Genomic DNA, 21750 nt, shown 5'->3' on the forward strand with positions numbered 1-21750 from the left:
TTGGTATGACTTAGAGAAAATAAAGAGAGAGAGAAGAGCAAATGCTTGGGTCAGTTTCTCCAAGTTTCTAAGTGTTTCCTGAATTTTGTTTTATTTAACTTAAGTTTCTAAGGTTACCTCAAAGCTTGGGGTGCCAAAAATGTCCCCGAGGGAAAAATGGTAAATTTCCCCAATTTTCCCTCCTAAACATTCTAACCTCAAATATATCTCCAAATTTTTATTTCCATAACCTGATAACCCCATAAAACATCTAATACCCGAGATACCCCTTGACACGTCTCGAGTCAGATACTCAACCCCATTGTGACTTTATGGCTAACAGCTCACAGGGACTGTCTCGGATCATGCTACACAGATATATCACAATTATTTCATTTATGCCCTCATCGGGCTAAAATTACAAACATGCCCCTAATATCCAAATGGGGCCCACATGCATATTTAATTCAGCTAAACATGCATCTCTAATCATGTATTCACATAAATTCATATATTATAGCAATAATTCACTTATTTCCCTCCAGGCACAGTAATCAAGGCCCTAACCCTTATTAGCAAATTTGGGTCGTTACAACCATCCCCTCCTTACAAAAATTTCGTCCTCAAAATTATCTAAATATCGCTCCCACATCATTGATTCCAGTTCCCATGTCGCCTCCTCAATCTTGTTGTTCCTCAACAGCACTTTCAACAAGGCGATGGTCTTGCTCCGCAAGACTTTATCCTTCCGGTCAAGAATCTGAACCGGCTTCTCCTCATAAGAAAAATCCTAATCCAACTCCAAATTCTCATAACTCAAAATGTGCATCGAATTTGATACATACTTTCAGAGCATGGATACGTGAAAAACACTATGAACCCCTGATAAGGCTGGAGGCATCGCCAATCTGTAAGCTACCTCTCCAACTCGTTCCAGAATCTCGAAGGGGCCAACAAACCTAGGGCTCAGCTTGCCCCAAACACCAAGCTGTTTCACTCCCCTCAAAGGTGAAACCCTAAGAAACACATGGTCACCGACCTGAAACTCTACGATTTTGCGTCTCAAGTCTGAGTAACTCTTCTGGCGACTCTAGGAGGCGAGCATTCAAGCTCTAATCTTCTCAATTGACTCATTGGTCCTCTGAACCATCTCAGGACCCAAATAACTCCTCTCACCTGTCTCATCTTAATGGATAGGTGATCTACACTTCCTCCCATAAAGCATCTCATACGGAGCCACTCCGATAGTCGCTTGATAACTGATATTGTACGAGAACTCAATCAAAGGGAGATACTTAATCCAAGATCCCCCAAAGTCTAGTACACAAGCTCGCAACATGTCCTTCAGTATCTGAATCGTCCTCTCAGACTGTCCATCTGTCTGAGGATGATAAGCGGTACTAAACCGTAACTATGTGCCCATAGTCTTCTGCAGACTCTCCCAAAACATGGAGGTGAAGGTGGGGTCCCTGTCGGATACTATCGACCTCGGAGCCCCATGAAGTCGAACAATTTCCTTCACATATAACTCAACATACTACTCCACAGTATAAGTCGTCCTGGCACGTAAAAAGTGTGCGGACTTGGTATACATATCCACAATCACCCACACCGAGTCATGCTGACCCACGGTTTTCGGCAAACCAACAACGAAGTCCATGGTGATATCTTCCCACTTCCACTCTGGAACCCCTAGAGGCTGCAGCAAACCTGCTGGCCTCTGATGTTCAGCCTTGACCTGCTGACAAGTTAAGCACTTGGCCACGTAATCCACCACATCCCTCTTCATGCCTGACCACCAATACAAAGCTCTCAAATCCTGGTACATCTTCGTCGTACCTGGATGTAAGGAATAGGGAGTGGTATGCGATTAATCTAAGATCTCCCGCCAGATATCAGAATCCATCGGAATACAAATCTGACCCTTGTACTTCAGTAACCCCATCTCCGAGAAAAAAAGTCTTTAGTCGCTCTGACTAAGACACTCTCTTTGTGACTACTCAACTGGGAATCCCTCCCCTGCGCCTCCTTGATCCTCCCAAGGAGTGAAGACTGAACAGTGATGTTGGCTAACCGACCAAGCACCAATCTATACCCGCTCTAGTCAACTCCTCAGCTAGCTTCTCATATATCTGTCTCGAACTGAACAACTGTCTTGGGCCTTTTCGACTCAATGCATCAACCACTACATTAGCCTTCCTAGGATGGTATAGGATATCACAATCATAATCCTTAACTAACTCCAGCCACCGTCTCTGGCTCATACTCAGATGCTTTTGAGTGAAGAAGTACTTCAAACTTGTATGGTCGGTGTATATCTCACACTTCTCTCCATACAGATAATGCCTCCAAATCTTAAGTGTGAATACCACTGCTGCCAATTCCAAATCATGCGTGGGATATCTCTACTCATACTCCTTTAACTGTCTTGATGCATAGGCTATTACCTTACCAACTTGCACCAGCACACACCCTAAACCTTGTCTGGAAGCATCACAATAAACCACAAACTTCTCATTATCTGTCGGCAAACTCAATACTGGCGCAGTGATCAGTCGCTGCTTCAAATCTTTAAAATTGTTCTCATATCTGTCTGCCCAAACAAACTTTGTCTTATTCTTTGTCTATTCTGTCAACGGCGTAGCTATCCTAGAGAACCCCTCAACAAACCACCGATAGTTCCCTGCCAAACCCAGAAAACTCCTCACTTCAGGAACATTCTCAGTCTAGGCCAATCTCTCACTGCCTCTATCTTACTTGGGTCAACCAGAATCCCCTCCTTACAGATGATATGGCCCAAAAATGTAACTTGTGGTAACCAGAACTTGCACTTGCTGAACTTAGCATATAATCTATGCTCCCTTAATCGCTGTAATACTAAATGTAGATGCTGCTCATGCTCTGCCTCTAACTGAGAGTACACCAAAATGTCATCGATGAACACAATCACAAACTTATCCAAATAATCCTTAAAAATCCTATTAATCATATCCATAAAAGCTGCTGGGGCATTGGTTAATCCAAGGGACATAACCAGGAATTCATAGTATCCATACCTCGTTCGGAAAGCAGTCTTTGGTATGTCCTCCTCTTTAATCCTTAATTGATGGTAACCTGACCAAATAACTATCTTGGAAAACACTGTTCTTCCCTGTAGCTAGTCAAATAAATCATCGATCCTAGGCAGTGGGTACTTATTCTTAATAGTCAACTTGTTCAGCTCTCCGGAGTCAATACATATCCTAAGAGATCCATCCTTCTTCTTGACAAACAATACTGGAGCACCCCATGGTGAGAAACTTGGTCTGATGAACCCCAAATCAAGTAACTCCTGCAACTGAATCTTCAACTCTTTTAATTCTGCTGGAGCCATTCTATATGGTGTCCTAGATATTGGCTCTGCCCCTGGTACCAGCTCAATAACAAAATCAATCTCCCGCTGCGGCGGTAACCCTGGCAGATCTACTGGAAATAAATCTGGAAACTCACATACCAATCTGGTCTCCCTCGGTCCAACCGACACAACCCTAGAGGTATCGACAACATTCACTAGGAATCTTATGCAACCTTCCTGCATCAGGTCCCTAGCCTTCAGTGCTGAAATCATAGGTATTCGCGGTCCACCAACTATCCCCACAAATACAAAGGGTACCTCCCCTTCTGGTTCAAAAGTCACCATCCTACGCTTACAGTCAATCGTCGCCCCATACTTCGATAGCCAATCAATCCCTAGGATCATATCGAAGTCATCCATCGCAAGCTCAATCAGATCAACAGACAACTCCCTACCATCTACCTCTACTGGTAAAGCTCTAATCCATCTCCTAGAGACTACCAGTTCCCCAGTTGGCAAAAAATTTGAAAACCCCTACCATACAACACATTAGGTCTACACAGCTGATCTATCACTCTAGCATACACAAATGAATGAGTAGCTCCTGAATCAAACAATGCAGTATAAGAAGAACCAGCACTAGAAATTTGACCTGTCACAATCGAGGGGCTAGTCTCTGCCTCAGTCTGTGTCAAAGTAAATACCCTGACAGGAGCGAGACTATCGCTCTGCTTCCGCTCATCTTTCCTGGCTTGTGGGCAGTCCTTCTTCAAATGATTGGCACTCCCACAGACAAAGCAGGCTCTTTTCCTGCACTTACCCTGGTGTCTTCATCTGCACTGTGGACACACTGGAAAGCTCCTCCAGTTGTCACCTCCGCCCTGACGGCCACCAAAAGCACCCCGTGCCCTCCTATCTGATCTAGGAGGAACAAAAGAATCTGGGGCCTTCCTCTTCTGCTCACTGGAGCCACTACCCTGATTGGATCAAATAAAAGGAGGCACCGTCCTCCTGGCATCGTGCCTAATACCGCGCTCTCTCCAAATCTGGTCCTCGGCCCCCTCAGCTGTAAGGGCCTTGTCTACATTCTGAGCATAGGTCGTAGTCTCCGGATCCAAGGTGATCTTCACATCATGGGCAATCATAACATTCAACCCTCGTACAGATTTGTCCCTTCTTCCCGCATCCATCGGCACTAAATCTGGAGCAAACTTTGCCAATCGGTCAAATCTCAAAGCATACTCAGTAACTGACAACCGGTTCTGAGTCAGGTTGATGAACTCGTCAACCTTTCCAGCTTGGACTGCAACACTGTAATACTTCTCGTTGAATATTTTTTTGAACTCTTCCCAAATCATAACAGTCACATTCCATCTCTGAACTACCACATCCCACCAGATGCGGGCATCCGCTCTGAACATGTAGCTAGCACAAGCTACCCTCTCATTTCCCTCAACCCTCACAAAATCCAGAATCGAGGAAATCATATTCATCCACTGTTCTGCCCGCAGTGGGTCTGATCTACCCTCGAAGGTGGGAGGATGCTGCTTCCTGAACCTCTCATATAAAGGTTCCCACCAGTTCTCCACAACAAGTTGAACCGGCACTAGCACCATAACCTGCTGAACTGGCAACCCAGTGACCTGTGGAGGGGCCTGCTGCCTTAACTGTCGAAGTTCTTCCTCTGCTCATTACAATCTTTCTTTCATTTCGGCAAACATCTGCTGCCAATTCTGTGGGGCAGGTGAAGGGTCCTGACCCTGGTTGTCATCCTCAGCCCTATTGCCGAAGAGTCTAGATGATTGTCGAGGCATCTCAATAAATATGCCTGCAATCAATGACTCCACTCATCAGGCATGATAACAACATCCAAAACCACCTCCCAATCACATCAGCCAACCATAAACAACGATCCACAAAACATACATATAGCACATAACACACAATGGGCCATGCCCTGACATCATGCATATTTTAACTCATTCATCATGCTCTATATGAAATAAGCAGGCAAACAAGGCATTCCAGCACATATTAAAGCATAATAGTCAATCATTACCAACCAACCCTGAGTCGAGCTTTTCACTGACAGCGAGCGTACATGTTCAGTCAATCTCTAGAAACCATAAACCTTGGCTCTCTCTGATACCAAGTTGTAACGCCCTACTTCCTTAGAGACGTTACTGTGTTTAAAACGTGCATTAAACTCGCTAATCGAGGTTTCAAGAAAAATGTGTAATCAAACAATAAACATGGTCATAAACTTTGAAAATAATTCCATTTACTGAAAATAGTAAAGTGTTTAACATTTGGGATCCCAAAATACTAAGTGACAAAATTCAAGTTTAGTACATTCATCTCCCCAAACTACCCTTGGCCGTGGCAGCCAGGTAGGCCAAACATGTACACACCGCCTCACGCTCTCCGTACTCATGGTTGGTTGACTTTCCCCTTGCCCTTACCTGCACCACAGAGAACCCGTGAGCCAAAGCCCAGCAAGAAAACCCTCAAAAGTAGATAACATATGCATAACAACACATTTAACATACAAATAAACCATCATCAGGCTAACCACATACGGCCATGCCGTCTAGGCGCTTTACCAGGCCCTGGGTTCGCGGTCCACACCGTGAGGATATCCCAGGTATCCTGTAGGGTCTCGCCCTGGCAACTTGCACTCTGTGTGCTAAATGCTGCTCCCAGCCCTTGCCGCACTCGACCTTGCACTCCACATGTTTAATGCCATTCCCGGCCCCTTTCCTTCGCTGTTCCTGGCCTTCATCGTTCTCTGCCCTCGCCGTTCCCGGCTCTTGCCATTCATTCACATATATGCACGCATAGCATAATAACGCAAATACCTAATAATGAATAAACTCAATTAAAGGGCTATCAATTCTAGTCTCCGGGACCTTGAATTCTATCAATTCGGGTGATAAAATCCATCCCGAGCCTTAACCTTTGAGTTCCCAAGCCTGAACACACTTTAAAGCCCAAAAATGCCCTAAGAGTTGCGGCCCCATGAGGCCATGCCGCGGCCCGCCCCCAAACCCGAGAGCCACTCCAAAATAGGGCAGGCGCGCCGCGGCCCTAGCTAGGGCATGCCATGGCCCGCCCTTCTTCCAGGCCACCATTCTGCTTCAGAGGGCCGCGACTCAACAAGAATGGTAAATTTCCCCAATTTCCCCAAAATCGTCCCCGAGGGAAAAATGGTAAATTTCCCCAATTTTCCCTCCTAAACATTCTAACCTCAAATATACCTCCAAATATTTATTTCCATAACCCGATAACCCCATAAAACATCTAATACCCGAGATACCCCTTGACTCATCCCGAGTGAGATACTCAACCCCGTTGTGACTTTTTGGCTAACAGCTCCTAGGGACTGTCTCGGATCGTGCTACACAGATATATCACAATTATTACATTTATGCCTTCATCGGGCTAAAATTACAAACATGCCCCTAATATCCAAACGGGGCCCACATGCATATTGAATTTAGCTAAACATGCATCTCTAATCACATATTCACATAAATTCACATATTATAGCAATAATTCACTTATTTCCCTCCAGGCACACTAATCAAGGCCCTAACCCTTATTAGCAAATTTGGGTCGTTACATTACTTATGACCTATGACTTGTGATTTATGATTATGACTTAGGCTATGATATTACCTAGGGTTTTATGATGTCGTATGATTAATATAAATAATTTTTGTTATGACTCTTGTGAAATTGATGATATGTTGATTAAATGATTATATGACTAACTCTTGTTTGTATTTTCCTTACTGGGCTTAGAAGCTCACCCCTTACGATGTTGTTATTTCAGGCAACTGAAGATCGAAAGGTCGGTGGCAAGGGGGACCTAGGAGCTTCGTGATGTACTTGTGGGGACGATATACTCGATGAAGATCAAGCAAACCTATTTATTTTTATTAAAGAATGTTTTCTTATAAAGTTTTATTTAAATGTTGCTCATTTTAATATGTTAAAGACAGTTATTTTATTTTTGTGAAACCATGAATCCATATATTTTTTTTAAAATTTTCATTCAATAAAGAGAAATTTTTATTATTATGATCCAACAATGTGTTCTCGATAATTTCATTCAATGACCAAATCTAAGATGCGAAAAATATGTGTCATCCTTGTTTGAAATGTTTTGTCTTTTATTACCTTGCGGTTTTGGTACTTTAAATAATTATGAATTTTTGAGTGTTTGTTCATTTTAATGAAAGCGATAAAATCAAAATATTCAATTGCATGTCTAATGAAAAAATTAAGAATAATCAAATTACAAATAAAATATTCTAAAGTCATTACATGCAATAAAATTCCAAATTAACTAAAAATGAACTAAACATTGTTAATACAACAGTAATGTTTTCTTTTAAAAAAACTATAAATTTTAAATAAATGGATTTTCTTTAACACTTTCTTGAACTAGACGCTTTTCCTCTTCAACTTTTTGTCTCCATCTACATGTTCCTCTTGATTGCTCAAGTGTCTGCAAAGATGAATAAATAACAAAAGAATATGACTAGTGGTTTCTAAATCAAAGATTTATAACTTTATGTATCATAATCCACTATTAAGCCTAAGGTAAAGGTAAAACATACCTACCTTTTTCATGATTGTGGTATTGTCTGTAAATCCTCAAAGGCAGCATCCCACAAATCATGAGCATATTCAATGTGTTCAAACTTTTTCCTTAGCTTCACCTCCAGCGTACTAAGATAGTAAAATCTCGCCATGTGATTTTATCTCATCCATTCAGCATATTTCTCATGTTCCTCTTTCCTTGCATCCCATGATGGTACAAGAGGAGGCCTCTTATCATTATAGATATGTTTAAGATTTTTTTCTAGAAAAATGAAAAAAGTTGAATTTTCCCATCCATCTTCATCCTCTTAGTTCATTTTTACTTTCTTTATATGATCATCAATCTTTGTATGCATTACCGAGCACGTTATAAGAAAATAATTGGGTGGAAACATTTTATGACTGAAAATAAAACACAATAATATTATTTGAAAAAATATTAATGTTTTGGAAAGTAAACATGACGCATGAATGCAATAATTAAAACACATAAATTAACATTTACTTTTCCACAATAAAACTACCTAACAAATAAAGTGTCGCCTTAGGGTCGATCAAGTTAAATTCATATAGCTTATAAGACAATCTTATCTTTATAATATAAAACTTAAAATACCTCTTTATTTTCTCTTTTAAATATAAAGTACTACTGGTTTTGTCAAGATGTAATTATCCACTGCAAAAGCTTAATTACATCTTTGTAAGTGTTGACTGGTTTTTTAACCAACTGACTTGAAGTCAAAAAAATTAATGAGAGAGCTTTCAATTAGATAATAAATGAACCATAAATGAGCCAAGAACCTAGTAATAATAAGCAATAAATAATACAGAACACCAGAATTTATAGAGGTTAGGCCCCAAGGATTGGTAATGACCTACTTCCTCTTATATTTGTATTAATCTTGAAAGTTTACACAAGATCACAAGGGTTTACAAGTGGATTTCTATGTGTAAAAGACAATACAATATGACAGAATCACTGCTAAGTACCAAGACAGGGAGCTCGGTATGTATCTGGTGCTGGTTGGTATGCTATTTTTCTGAACCCCCTCCATTGTGGTGGTGTTGGGGTTTTATGCCCTAATGAAAACCCAATTTCTTTGTAATCTCATTTATTATCAATAAAAGAATAGAAATCATTTTTTGACTTGGTCAATCACTTTGCTCACATGTTTTATTTTCATGATTATTTGTTTAATATAAATTTCTATTACATCCCGAGCATATAGCTAATCGTATTTATAGTGACGTAATCACAATGTAATATAAATATGATTATATGCTCAAAATAAGTTAGTCCAAAGATTAGTCAGTGCACAGGACTTACACTGACTTGTCAGTCTACAATATGTTCTACTTACACATCACAAAGTTATGTTCTTTCAAGAACATTAGCAAAGTAGAAAAGATCGGATATATTTGTTACATCAGACTAGACCGATATTGACATTTTATAGGATAAGTAAACATACCGTAATTTTCTATTCTAGTCATATCATATTGTTGACCATAGGTCAATTCAATCTCAATTTTGAGTGGTTAGTATTCTAACTGATTGTATTATTTGAGTTTTTTTACTTGTTCGTTACCAGCCCATACTTACATCTTGGGAACTCTGTAGTATAATAGAGTTGGAGTGTTAATCATTGATACGAACATCTATATCTTCTGATGAAGAAGTGAAACAATGGTTTCCTTTTAGTTTGGTTCAAGGTGCTAAATGATAGAGATCTCATTTAAGTAATTAATATTAGTTTAATGAAATATCATTTGCAAGGAACTAAGTGTTTTAAGGATAAAATACAATGAGGGTTAAAATGGTATTTTAGTCCTATCTCATTGTAGACCGTCTATAGATGATTGAGTGAAAATTATGGTTGTAACAATGGATAATTAATAAAGTATCTATATGGCCTATAGAGCGTTCTATGAATTCAAGAGTGCAATTCCAAGTCTTTAGTGGAATCACGAGGAATTAATAAGTTAGTAAATTTATTTGTTAGATTTATGATAACTTATTGGAGCTTGATTTCATAGGCCCAAGGTCCCCACTGTACCTTGGATAAAATCATCTAGATATTCTCAATTAAATGATTTAATTATCAATTAGAATTATCAAAGTTGACCTGTCAATTTTGGATAGTTTCAAAGAGTTATGTAATTTAGAGAAGAAAAGAGAAATTTGGGCAGATTTATTAATTAAGATAAATTGGTATATAAATTAATAAATAAGTTTAAATCAAGGTTCAAATTACAAATAATTAATTTGATAAAGGATTTAAATAATTATTTAGTTAATTAAATCAATAGAAAATAATCCAGGCCCTCATTTTATGTCCAACGAGCTTATAATTAAATGGGAAATTTCACGGGCCTAAAGCCCATATTAACTTTGACCTAGGGCTGTTAATTGCCTATTATTTTATTAATATTTTAATTAAATAAGTAACCTAATAGAGTCTATAAAAGGAATGTTAAATGAGAGATGAAAACTATAATGACCCAACTTATTCTAGACTTTGGACCATTAAAACTACTTATACATAGACATTATTCTTAAGAAAACTTACATACAAAATAGTCATAACTTTATTAAAAACTGTAAAACCAAGGTTAAAATACATAAAATTCGGGGTAGGATATGGGATCCCATTGTTTTGAAAATAAAACATAACATAACCTAAATCTTAAATAAAATGGTTACAATATTAAGGGCAGAAATATATAGAAATCATCATATAAAAGACTTAAACAACTTCATCCTCGAATCGTTCATGCAGTCCACCAATTCCATTCTCCCTCAATACACGATCCCAGCTGCCAAGAATCTTCCCGCCGCCATACTATTTTCCTGGACATATAAAACAAAGGAATGAGCCTAATGCCCAGCAAGGAAAATCTACTACAAGCATGATTCATATACATAAACATAATCTATAAACATATAACATATTCTATAAACATATATCATAATTCTAACCCATGTACATGGTAACTATTAGGGTTCACTAACTAAGCAACTATAAGCCTCATACTACAATGAGGTTTGCTAGCTAAGCAACTATAAGCCCCAAAACATAAAAGTGTTGGGGTTTGCTATTGAAGCAATTATAAGCCCCAAAACATATAACATATAAAAAAATACTATAGCATAATCATAACATATAAAAACATACTATAGCATAATCATATAAGTATAAAATACTATCCTATTTTCCTTACCAATTACCAGGATGTGAGAACAAGGACGGGATTTTGGAACACTCCTAAAAACCATTAATGAGAAAGGTGAGTATTCTAAAAGAAAGAGATGAAAAGGAATGAAATAAACCACCGAGAAGGTACTTACCTGTAACGACCCGAATTTGCTATTAGGGCTTAGGGCCTTGATTAGTGTGCCTGGAGGGCAATAAATGATTTAATATGTTAATATGTGAATTTATGTGAATATATGATAATGATGCATGTTTAGTAGAGTTAAATGTGCATGTGGGCCCCGTCTGGATATTAGGGGTATATGTGTGATAAATGCGATATATATGTGATATATCTGTGCAGCACGATCCGAGATAGTCCTGGGGAGCGGTTAGCCAGAAGGTCACAACGGGGTTGAGAATCCGACTCGGGGCAAGTCGAGGGGTAGTTTGGGCATTAGTTATTATACGGGGTTATCGAGTTATGAAAATAAATATTTGGAGATATATCTGAGGATAGAATGTCTAGGAGGGAATATTGGGGAAATTTACCATTTTGCCCTTGGGGACGTTTTGGTACCCCGAGCCTTGAGGTAACCACATAGACTAAGTTAAATAAAACAAAAAGAAAGAAATACTTAGAGACTTGTACAAACCGACCCAAGTCTTCCTCTTCTCTCTCTTTCTATTTTTCTCTAAGGCAAAAGCAAAGGAAATTCTTGGAAGCTAAGGAATTCAGCTGAGGGCTCTGTAACTTAGGCTTGAATTTTGAGGGATTAGATCAACTTAAGCCAAGGAATTCGACCAGGATTAAGGTAAGGATTGATTCTCATTACCTGTGTTGAAAATTCTGTGAAATTGGGTATGTTCTAAGTGGTTTTTGGGTTTTGAATTTGATAAGTGAATTGAGGCTGGAACTTTGGGAATTAAGCCAGAAAACACTTAGAGGATTGGTTCTATAGTTGAAGTAAGCTTTAATTTAAAGTTTGAAGGTTGAATTATAGTGTTTCCATGGCTGGGTTTTGAGTTCTTGAGTTAGAAAATTTCAGAGATTGAAATGGATTTTTAATGGGTTTCTAGTCTAGGTTTCAGCTAGGCTTTTGTTGCTGGAATCTTATGGGAAGGTTGTGTATAATTGAGTTGTGAAATTGGGATGATTGTGGGTGGTTTTGAGAGAGGTCTGGGTGTCAAAAATGGAGGATTTTTCTGGGTTCAAAGGGTCGGGCCGCGGCATTGTTCTTGCTGAGCCGCGGCCCTTCGAATCTATTTCATGTTGAGGAAAGAGGGCGGGCCGCGGCATGGCCTGAGTAATGTCGCGACCCTTATCTGTTTTTGGCCATTTGGAGGCCTCTGGTTGGGGCCATGTCGGGGCATGGTTGGCTAGTGCCACGACCCTTAAGGGATTTTGGGATTTTGAGATTCTAGGCTTGGGAATTTAACCTAGGGTGCTCGGGATTGAATCCTTTACCATGGTTGGTGAAACTCAATGACCTAGAGACTAGAATTGTGATTTAAAGCTAGTTAATGGGTTGGAACTTGATGGATGAATGTTATTATGTGTTGTGACTAGGGTTCGGCAAGGCTCAAGTTGAGGGACTGTGCTCGGGATCACGGTGCTCGGGAAGCTCGGGATGCAGGTAAGAAAACCCTTGTTCCCATAGAGCTTGTATGCAGGGCTGAGCCCAATGTGTTTCAGTGGCAGGGCGTAGCCCTTTGATTGAATTTTCTAGTATTGTGTACTTGTTTATTATGCTATGAATGCAATTATGTGAATGATCGGCAAGAGCCGGGAATGGTATGGGCCGAGAACGGCAAAGGGCTGGAAACGACGTTAGGCACGTTGAGTGCAGGGCCGATTACAACAAGGAGCTGGGAGCAGCATTGAGCACGTGGAGTGCAAGTTTCCAGGGCGAGTCCGTAAAGGATACCTGAGATATCATCACAGTGTGGACCGTGAACCCAGGGCCTAGTAAAGCGCTTGGGACGGTTAGGCCGTATGTGTTTAGCCTATTGATGGCCAGTTTGTATACTTGGTGTATGTTTTGCATATGTTATCTATTTGTGGGTTTTGTTGCTGGGCTTCGGCTCACAGATGCTCTGTGGTGCAGGTAAGGGCAAGAAGAAAGCCAATCAACCATGAGTGTAGCAGGCATGAAGCGGCGTGTACATGTTTGGTCTGTCTGGCTGCCACAGCCTATGGATTTTGGGAGATGGTTGTAAATAAACCTAGTTTTTGTCGTTTAGTCGACTTGGTTCAATTTATGTGTTGCAAATATTTCTAAACCGTATTTTGGGATCCCAAGTGTTAAAATTTTATGATTTTCAATGAAATGAACTTATTTCTAAGGTTTTTCCTCTGTTTATGGCTTAATTACACTATTTGACCTAAAACCTCGATTAGTGAGTTGAATGCACATTTTTAAACTCACTTAGTAACGGCTATAAGGAAGTAAGGTGTTACATTACCGACAAGAACCTCAAGTTCAAAGAACTTAGATGCCTAACCACGAATAAAAACTACGAGTTAGGAGATAAGTAGAGAAAAACTATAAAAACTAATGAAACAATACAGAAAGGAACTAGAATTAGGAATACCTCGAATACAATATAACCGAACTGCACCTCGATATCAGAATACACACTATTATCCTTACTTCCCAAGTGTTTAATAAGCTTAGAATGATAAAGCTTATAACCCCAACCCAAGTGTTTAGCACTCTAAAGTAAACCTAGCAACTTGAAGGCTCTGAACTCAGCTTGATGAATGAAAGAAATGGCTGGGTACTAGGTCCTATTTGTAGAGTTCAAGAATGAAAAGATCTTCATTTAGCTTGAATAAAAATAATGACTTTTTAATTGAAAAACATTTGAATAATCGTTCAGCAGAGGCTAATGTTATTGTTATACCCAAAAATTGGAGAATGCATCCTAGGAGGCTAAGGAGAATGCATTCTAGGAGAGTTAAGGGGAGTGGTCCTAGGAGACCTCAAGGAGGATGTGGTCTTAGGAGACCCCAAGGAGAAAATGGTCTTAGGAGACCCCAAGGAGGATGTGGTCCTCAGAGACCCCAAAGGTGTGTAGGAGGCAAGCCTCCCAAAGTTTCCTAAGTGTTGGCTCGAACGTGTCCAAGGTAAGTAGCTAAGGAGGAGGAGTCTCATGCAAGAGGAATGAGACTTAGATTTTGATAAGGAGAGCCTATACAGTGTTCGATCGGACATGTTTGGGGGATGCTAAAGGAGGTTTCCTAAATCTTGTCCAAGGTGAGTGTTGAATATCATGGTGAGGTTGCCTCAATGTTGTCCAAGGTGAGGTTGCCTCAATGTTGTTCAAGGTGAGGTTGCCTCAATGTTGTCCAAGGTGAGGTTGCCTCAATGTTGTTCAAGGTGAGGTTGCCTCAATGTTGTTCAAGGTGAGGTTGCCTCAATGTTGTCCAAGGTGAGGTGCCAAGGAGGTTGCCTCGGACCACCTTGGTCCAAGGAGAAGCCAAGGAGATTGGTTCAAGGAGGAACATGGCATGCTAGAGGAGAGTGCATGTTAGAGGAGAGAAGTGCATCTCCTACCACCATGCACGTTCAACCCACCAAAAACATGTCCTACCACCATGCATATCCTACCACCATGCATGTTCAACCAGCACTTGCATGGGTAGTGAGTAGGAGGTGGACCAACTAGCTAGAGGAGACTAAGTCAGACACAACTTCAACAACATACGCGGGAATCTCTCATTCTTCCCACAAATGGGGAGTTTGTTACATTTTGAATGTTTATTTGTAATATAAATGTAATAAATATAATAAAATATCCCTATTATAAGGGGATATCAGTTGAGGATCCCAGGCCTATAAATAGAGAGCTTATGGGATGAGAGAAGGGCTTCCTTCTGCTTCTTCTTTCTAGAGAGAGAAAATTGGGACTGTCTATTCTAGAGAGAGAAAGTGCTGAAATTAGAGAGAATTCTTGTATTTTCACAATCTGTACTAAAGAAACTCAGTTGGCACAGTCCATCTGATCTTGAGTATAGATTTATAAATCACAACTCTAAGTGGATTAGGCTATTACCGACAATCGGGGCTGAACCACTATAAAAATCTCCTGTGTTCTTTATTTTCTTTGTTTATACCGTCTGTTGTCGTTTTTATTTCTCTTGAAGGCTTATCGTTATTGACGTTCTCACGTCGTTGGCTAAAAACGCAGTCAACAGTTATATTATTTTATAATATAATGTAATATTATATTATATTATAATATAATGTTTTAGATTAAATAAATGTGACAAAGTGTGTCACATATTGAAACATATAATTGAGAGTTACAATATTTAGATATATGAGATATATCCAAATAATGTAACATATTTGGTGTTACAAATTTGTAACTTCCAAATATTACCCTTTATTGTGTAAATTTGTTGTTACACAATATTGAGATTAATTTCATAAAGCCATATGTGATATGGCTATTAGAGATATGATTTTAACCCCAATAATGTGTTTTGGGAGTTACAAAATCATTTGGGAGGGTTTGGAATTGTTTGGAAAACAACACATTTTTTAGTGCTGAAAATGGTCGGTGGCCGCTGCCACTGAATGTTGGTGGCCGCGGCCTGTGGGACAGAGGCTAGTGGCCGCGGCCACTAATGTCTCTGGCCGCGGCCACAGGCTAAAAACTAAACCTTTTCAGTTTTTCAATCTTTGTTGAACAACTCAAAAGACAAAAATAACTCCCAAATCTCAATTTTAATTCCATATTAATCCAATTAAACATTGGTAACAGTCATGTGGGTTGGTGGAATTTGAAATTCAAAGGGTGTCTCTAAACTCTATAAATAGGAACCTATAGCTCACTTGTGAGACACAACATTTGTATCCATTAGACCACTTGGCTAGAAACACCTTGAGGCTTGATAATTCCAGAAAGCATTTCCTATAATCTGTGAGAGATCCCTTAGTGCTTGAGTTAGGGGGAAATAAGCGTTTGAAAAAAGGTTTCAAACCTTGTTCAAGTTGGTGATCCCCAACACTCTTCACTTTGGTAGTGTGAGTGAGAGCTGTTTCTATTTAGTTTGTTAGTTCTTTCTTTCTACTCCATTTCTCTTCATCTTCATATTCTTCTCTTTTGTTTATTTGTATTTCTTGTTTTGAGTTGTAATCTTCTTTTCTTTATTTCAAACATTTTACTTCACTTGTAACATTTTGCTTTGAGTTGTATTTTCACTATTCTATTATTCTTCTCTTCTTCTTGTTCTTTAGTTTATTTGTATTTTCAGTTATAGAGTTGTAACCTTATTCTATCAATCAATATTTATTTGTAATATATTGCATAGAGTTGTAATTTATTATCATTTCCATTGAGGCAAATATATATTTTCCTAACATTCAAAAGCTTACCCCTTTTTGTTTCAATGGAAGGGGAGACAATCAAGATCATGAACCAAGACCTAGTGAGATTGGATAGGTTTCATGGATCCAATTTTACTAGGTGGCAAGACAAGGTGAGGTTTCTTTTAACCACTCTCAAAATCGCCTACATCCTTGAGTCTTCCTTGGCACCTCTAGCCGAGCCATCCGACAAAGACACTCCCGAGGAGGTGGAGAGGAGAAGGAAGAGGGAGGAGGACAATCTCCTTTGTAGGGGTCATATCCTCAACGCCCTATCAGATAGGCTCTATGACCTTTACACCGAGACCAAATCGGCCAAGGAGATTTGGGATGCACTTGAGAAAAAGTTTAAGGCGGAAGAGGAAGGTACCAAAAAGTTTTTGATATCTCAATACTTCGATTTCAAATTTTTTGGTGATAAACCTATTCTTCCTCAAATTCATGAATTGCAAATAATTGTTAACAAATTGAAAGTGCTAAAGATTTAGCTTCCCGAGGCCTTTCAAGTTGGTGCTATAGTGGCTAAATTACCACCAACTTGGAAGAGCTATAAGAAAAGAATCCTTCATAAAAATGAGGATTATTCTTTGGAGGAAATCCAAAAACATATTCGAATCGAAGAGGAATCGATATGTAGAGATAAACGTGTGGAGGGGTCTAATGGAGAGACTTCCAAAGAAAATGCGGTGTCATAACCAAAACATCCCAAAAACAAAGGGAAAAAGGGTAATGAGAAACCTTTGGGTCCAAAAACCAACCCAAACAATTTTGAGGGCGAGAAAGGCCCTTGCTTTGTGTGTGGGAAAAGGGGTCACTATGCTAGAGAGTGTAGGCATACAAAAGACCAACAAGGACCTAAGGTGAACGTTACTCAAGAGGAAAACATAGTTGCTACCCTTAGTGAGGTGAATGCGGTCCAAGGCAAGGGAAAGGGTGGTGGTATGATACATGTGCCACCGTCCATGTCACCTATGACAAATCATTGTTCAAGACCTTTGAAGAGTCAAAGGGAAACCATGAGATACAAATGGGCAATGAGGGCAAATCAAAGGTACTCGGCAAAGGTACTATTGAAGTATACTTCACCTCCGGCAAGAAAGTTACATTAGTGAATGTACTTTATGTTCTCGAAATGAGTAGAAACTTGGTAAGTGGTGATTTGCTTGGCAAGCCCGGCATTAAAGCCGTTTTTGAGTCTGGTAAACTTATATTGACCAAATCAAATGTATTCTTGGGAAAAGGGTACTCTTGTGAGGGAATGGTTAAATTGTGCACCAATGATGTAACTTTCAATGTTATCAATAAAAATGTTGATTCCGCCTATATTGTTAAGTATGATTCTTTATTTTTGTGGCATCATAGACTATCGCATATAGGTTTTTCTACCATGAAAAGAGTAGTAAAATGTGGTATGATTGCATGCAATATTAAAAACTATGGTAAATGTGAAACATGTGTTAAGGCAAAAATGATTAAGAAACCATTTCCTAGTGTAGAAAGATCATCTAATTTACTAGATTTAATCCATAGTGATCTTTGTGAATTAAATGGTGTTTTAACTAGAGGTGGTAAAAGGTATTTTCTTACTTTTATAGATGATTTTAGTAGATATACCTATGTGTTTCTTTTAAAGCATAAAGATGAAACTTTTGATGCTTTTAAATTGTATAAATTAGAAGTTGAAAATCAACTAAATAAAAAGTTTAAGGTGCTAAGAAGTGATTGAGGAGGAGAGTACTTCTCTAATGAATTCAATACATTTTGTGAAGAAAATGGTATAAGTCATGAGTGCACTACACCTTATACACCACAACACAATGGTGTTGCCGAAAGGAAAAATAGGACTTATCTAAAGATGATAAATTCTATGTTGGTGTTTTCTAAGTTGAACTTCAACTTATGGGGTGAAGCGCTTTTAACCGCTTGTCACATTCTTAATCGAATACTGATGAAGAAAAATGAGATATCTCCACATGAGTTATGGAAAGGAAGAAAACCCAACATAGGTTACTTCAAAGTGTGGGGGTGTCTTGCATATTGCAAGAAAAACGAACCTAATAGAACAAAGTTAGGTTCAAGAGCCATAAAGTGTTCTTTTGTTGGTTATGCCAACAATAGAAAAGCTTATAAGTTATTAGACTTAGAGTCTAATATTGTGATTGGATCTAGAGAAGTTGAATTTTTTGATAATATGTTATGTGACAACAATTCTCAAGCTTCAACATCTCTAAAGGAGAATTTGTTATATGAGAACAATTCTCAATCTTCTACATCAAAAGATTCTCAAGAGGAGAATCCTCAAAAGGATGTAAAGCAACCCTTTGAACCTAGAAGAAGTCAACGGTTTAAAAATCATAAAAGTCTAGTAATGGATGAGATAGATTCTCAATAAATTTCATTCTACATGGTAGAAGGAAATAGAGAGGAAGTCATTAGGAAAATTCCTATTGTACTTCTCGTCGAGGATGATCCTAAGACTTATAGAGAAGCTATGCAATCGAGAGATAGTGCATTTTGGAAAGAAGCCATCAATGATGAGATGGATTCCATTCTTTCCAATAACACTTGGGAATTGGTAGATCTCCCACCGGGATCTAAGCCAATTGGGTGTAAGTGGGTATTTAGGAGAAAGTACCACACTGACGGCACTATCCAAATACCACACTGACGGCACTATCCAAACCTTTAAAGCTAGATTAGTAGCTAAAGGGTTTAGGCAAAAGGAAGGTATTGATTATTTCGATACCTATGCGCCTGTTGCAAGAACAACTTCTATAAGAATTTTGTTCGCTTTAGCTTCTATACACAACTTGTATGTTCATCAAATGGATGTCAAAACGACATTCCTTAATGGTGACCTCAATGAGGAGGTCTATATGGAACAACCCGAAGGGTTTGTCCTACCAAAATATGAACATAAAGTTCGTAGACTTGTAAAATCCTTATATGGATTGAAACAAGCTCCTAAGCAATGGCATGAGAAATTTGATCAAGCCATCATGTCTAATGGGTTTAAACATAACAATGGAGACAAGTGTTTGTATTCCAAAACTTGTAAGGGATATGTGATCATTGTTTGCTTATATGTGGATGACATGCTTATTCTAAGTAATTGCTTGAAAGGGATAGAAGAAACGAAGAGGTTTCTATCATCATCCTTCAAGATGAAAGATCTTGGAGAAGTTGATACCATACTCGGTATCAAAGTAAAGAAACATAGTGGGGATTTTACGTTAGGGAAAGCCCATTATGTTGAGAAAGTATTGAACAAATTTAACCATCTCAAGGTTAAAGATGCCAATACTCCATTCGATCATAGTGTAAAACTAGAAAAGAATGAAGGAAGAGCGGTGGCTCAATTGGAGTACGCTAGTGCTATAGGGAGTCTAATATACGCTTCCCAGTATACTAGACCTGATATAGCATTTGCGGTAAGTAAACTTAGTAGGTTTACAAGTAATCAAAGCGTGGATCACTGGAAGGCAATTGGAAGAGTCCTAGGTTATCTCAAGAAAAACAAAGGGCTAAGCCTTCACTACTCCAAATTTCCTTCGATATTAGAAGGATATACAGATGCAAGTTGGATATCCAATCTTGGGGACAACTTGTCCACAACTGCTTAGGTATTTACACTTGGTGGAGGTACAATTTCTTGGGGTTCCAAGAAATAACAAACCTGTACATCTCATTCCACTATGGAAGCATAGTTCATAGCTCTAGCTGCTACTAGCAAAGAGGCCGAATGGTTAAGGGATCTGTTGATAGAGATTCCTCTAATCAAAGAGAATGTGTAGAGTCCAAGAACTTTACTTAGCTAGTTAAATAGTAGTATTATAGTATTTATAGTATTATCTTTATGACTGTGGATTTTTGGTTCAGACCGGGAATTATTTGGACACTCATAGTAGTACTTATAGATTTTCTAAGTTTAACCTATAGTTTAAGAATATTAATTTTAACCTAAGGTTTGATTAATATGACTGATATTAATGATAATATTTATTATACTATAAGGTTTAGATAATAACCAATAGGATTTTAAGCACATGTTATGTATGGGTGATTAAGGATTAAGTATTTTGAGGATTAAATTTAATAAGGGGTAAAGTTTGAATGCTATAAGGTCAGTCAGCAGCTTTGAATACGTTGAGGGCTTAGTCAAGGCTGTTTACCCCATTCAAATTTAGCTAAAAATGTGTAATTTCGTGTTTAAATAATCAGCGTGTGCCGATATATCGCAACTATAGAGGGCGATATATCGCAGCACGTAGATACGGAAAACACGAGATGATGCACGACAGCCTCGGGCATACTGGCCCAGGCGATATATCGCCTACAGGGGGCGATATATCGCCTCCTTCAGTATATTTTGAAACATTTTGAAATCGTTTTCCATTCAGCCATTCAACCTCTTGATAAGTCCAGCATCTTTTTGAATGAGTCTTCAGCCTCTGCTGAACGATAATTCAAATTATTTTCACCTAAAAAGCTATTATTTTTATTCAAGTAAAATTAAGATCCTTTCATTCCTAAACTCTATAAATAGGACCTAGTACCCAGCCATTATTCAACTTTTGCTCTAAGTTCAGAGGCTGCAAGTGCTAAGTGAGTGTGAGAGTGTAAACACCTGGGTTGGGAAATCATAAGCTTGATCATCATAAGCTTATCAAACACTTTGGGAAGTAAGGCTTTATAATATTTCGGTTTGAGGTGTAGATTGGTCTTACAAGTCTTCAAGGTAACCCAAAACTCTAGTTCATTTCTGTACTTGTTCTTTTAAGTTCTCATAGTCTTCTACTCAGCCTCTAACCTTAATCTTTATTTTGGTTAGGAAATCTAAGTTCTTGAGCAAAAAGGTTTTGGTAAGTATTTTTCTCAAGGTTTAGTCATTCCATTCCTTTCATTTCTTTTTCTTCAAATCTACTCACCCTGTTATATATGGTTTTAGGAGTGTTCCAAAAGTCCCAACTCTGTCCTCATATCCCGGTAACTTTGGTAAGGAAAATAGGATAGAATCTATATGTTATATGCTTATGTTATCTTATGTTTAATGCTAGGAAATATGTTATAAAATATGTTATGAAATATGTATGTTTGTAGGCTTGGGCATATGACCCATTTGACTAACAAGCCCCAAATAGATTATGGGCATATGACCTACTTAGCTAGTAGGACCTTACTAATCTAATGGGCATATGACTTGATTAGTCTATGGGACCCCAAGTAATAATGGCCATTATAGTATGTGCATGATATA

The sequence above is a fragment of the Humulus lupulus genome, chromosome 7 (genome assembly GCF_963169125.1).
Source record: "Humulus lupulus chromosome 7, drHumLupu1.1, whole genome shotgun sequence".
Classification (NCBI taxonomy): Eukaryota; Viridiplantae; Streptophyta; class Magnoliopsida; order Rosales; family Cannabaceae; genus Humulus; species Humulus lupulus.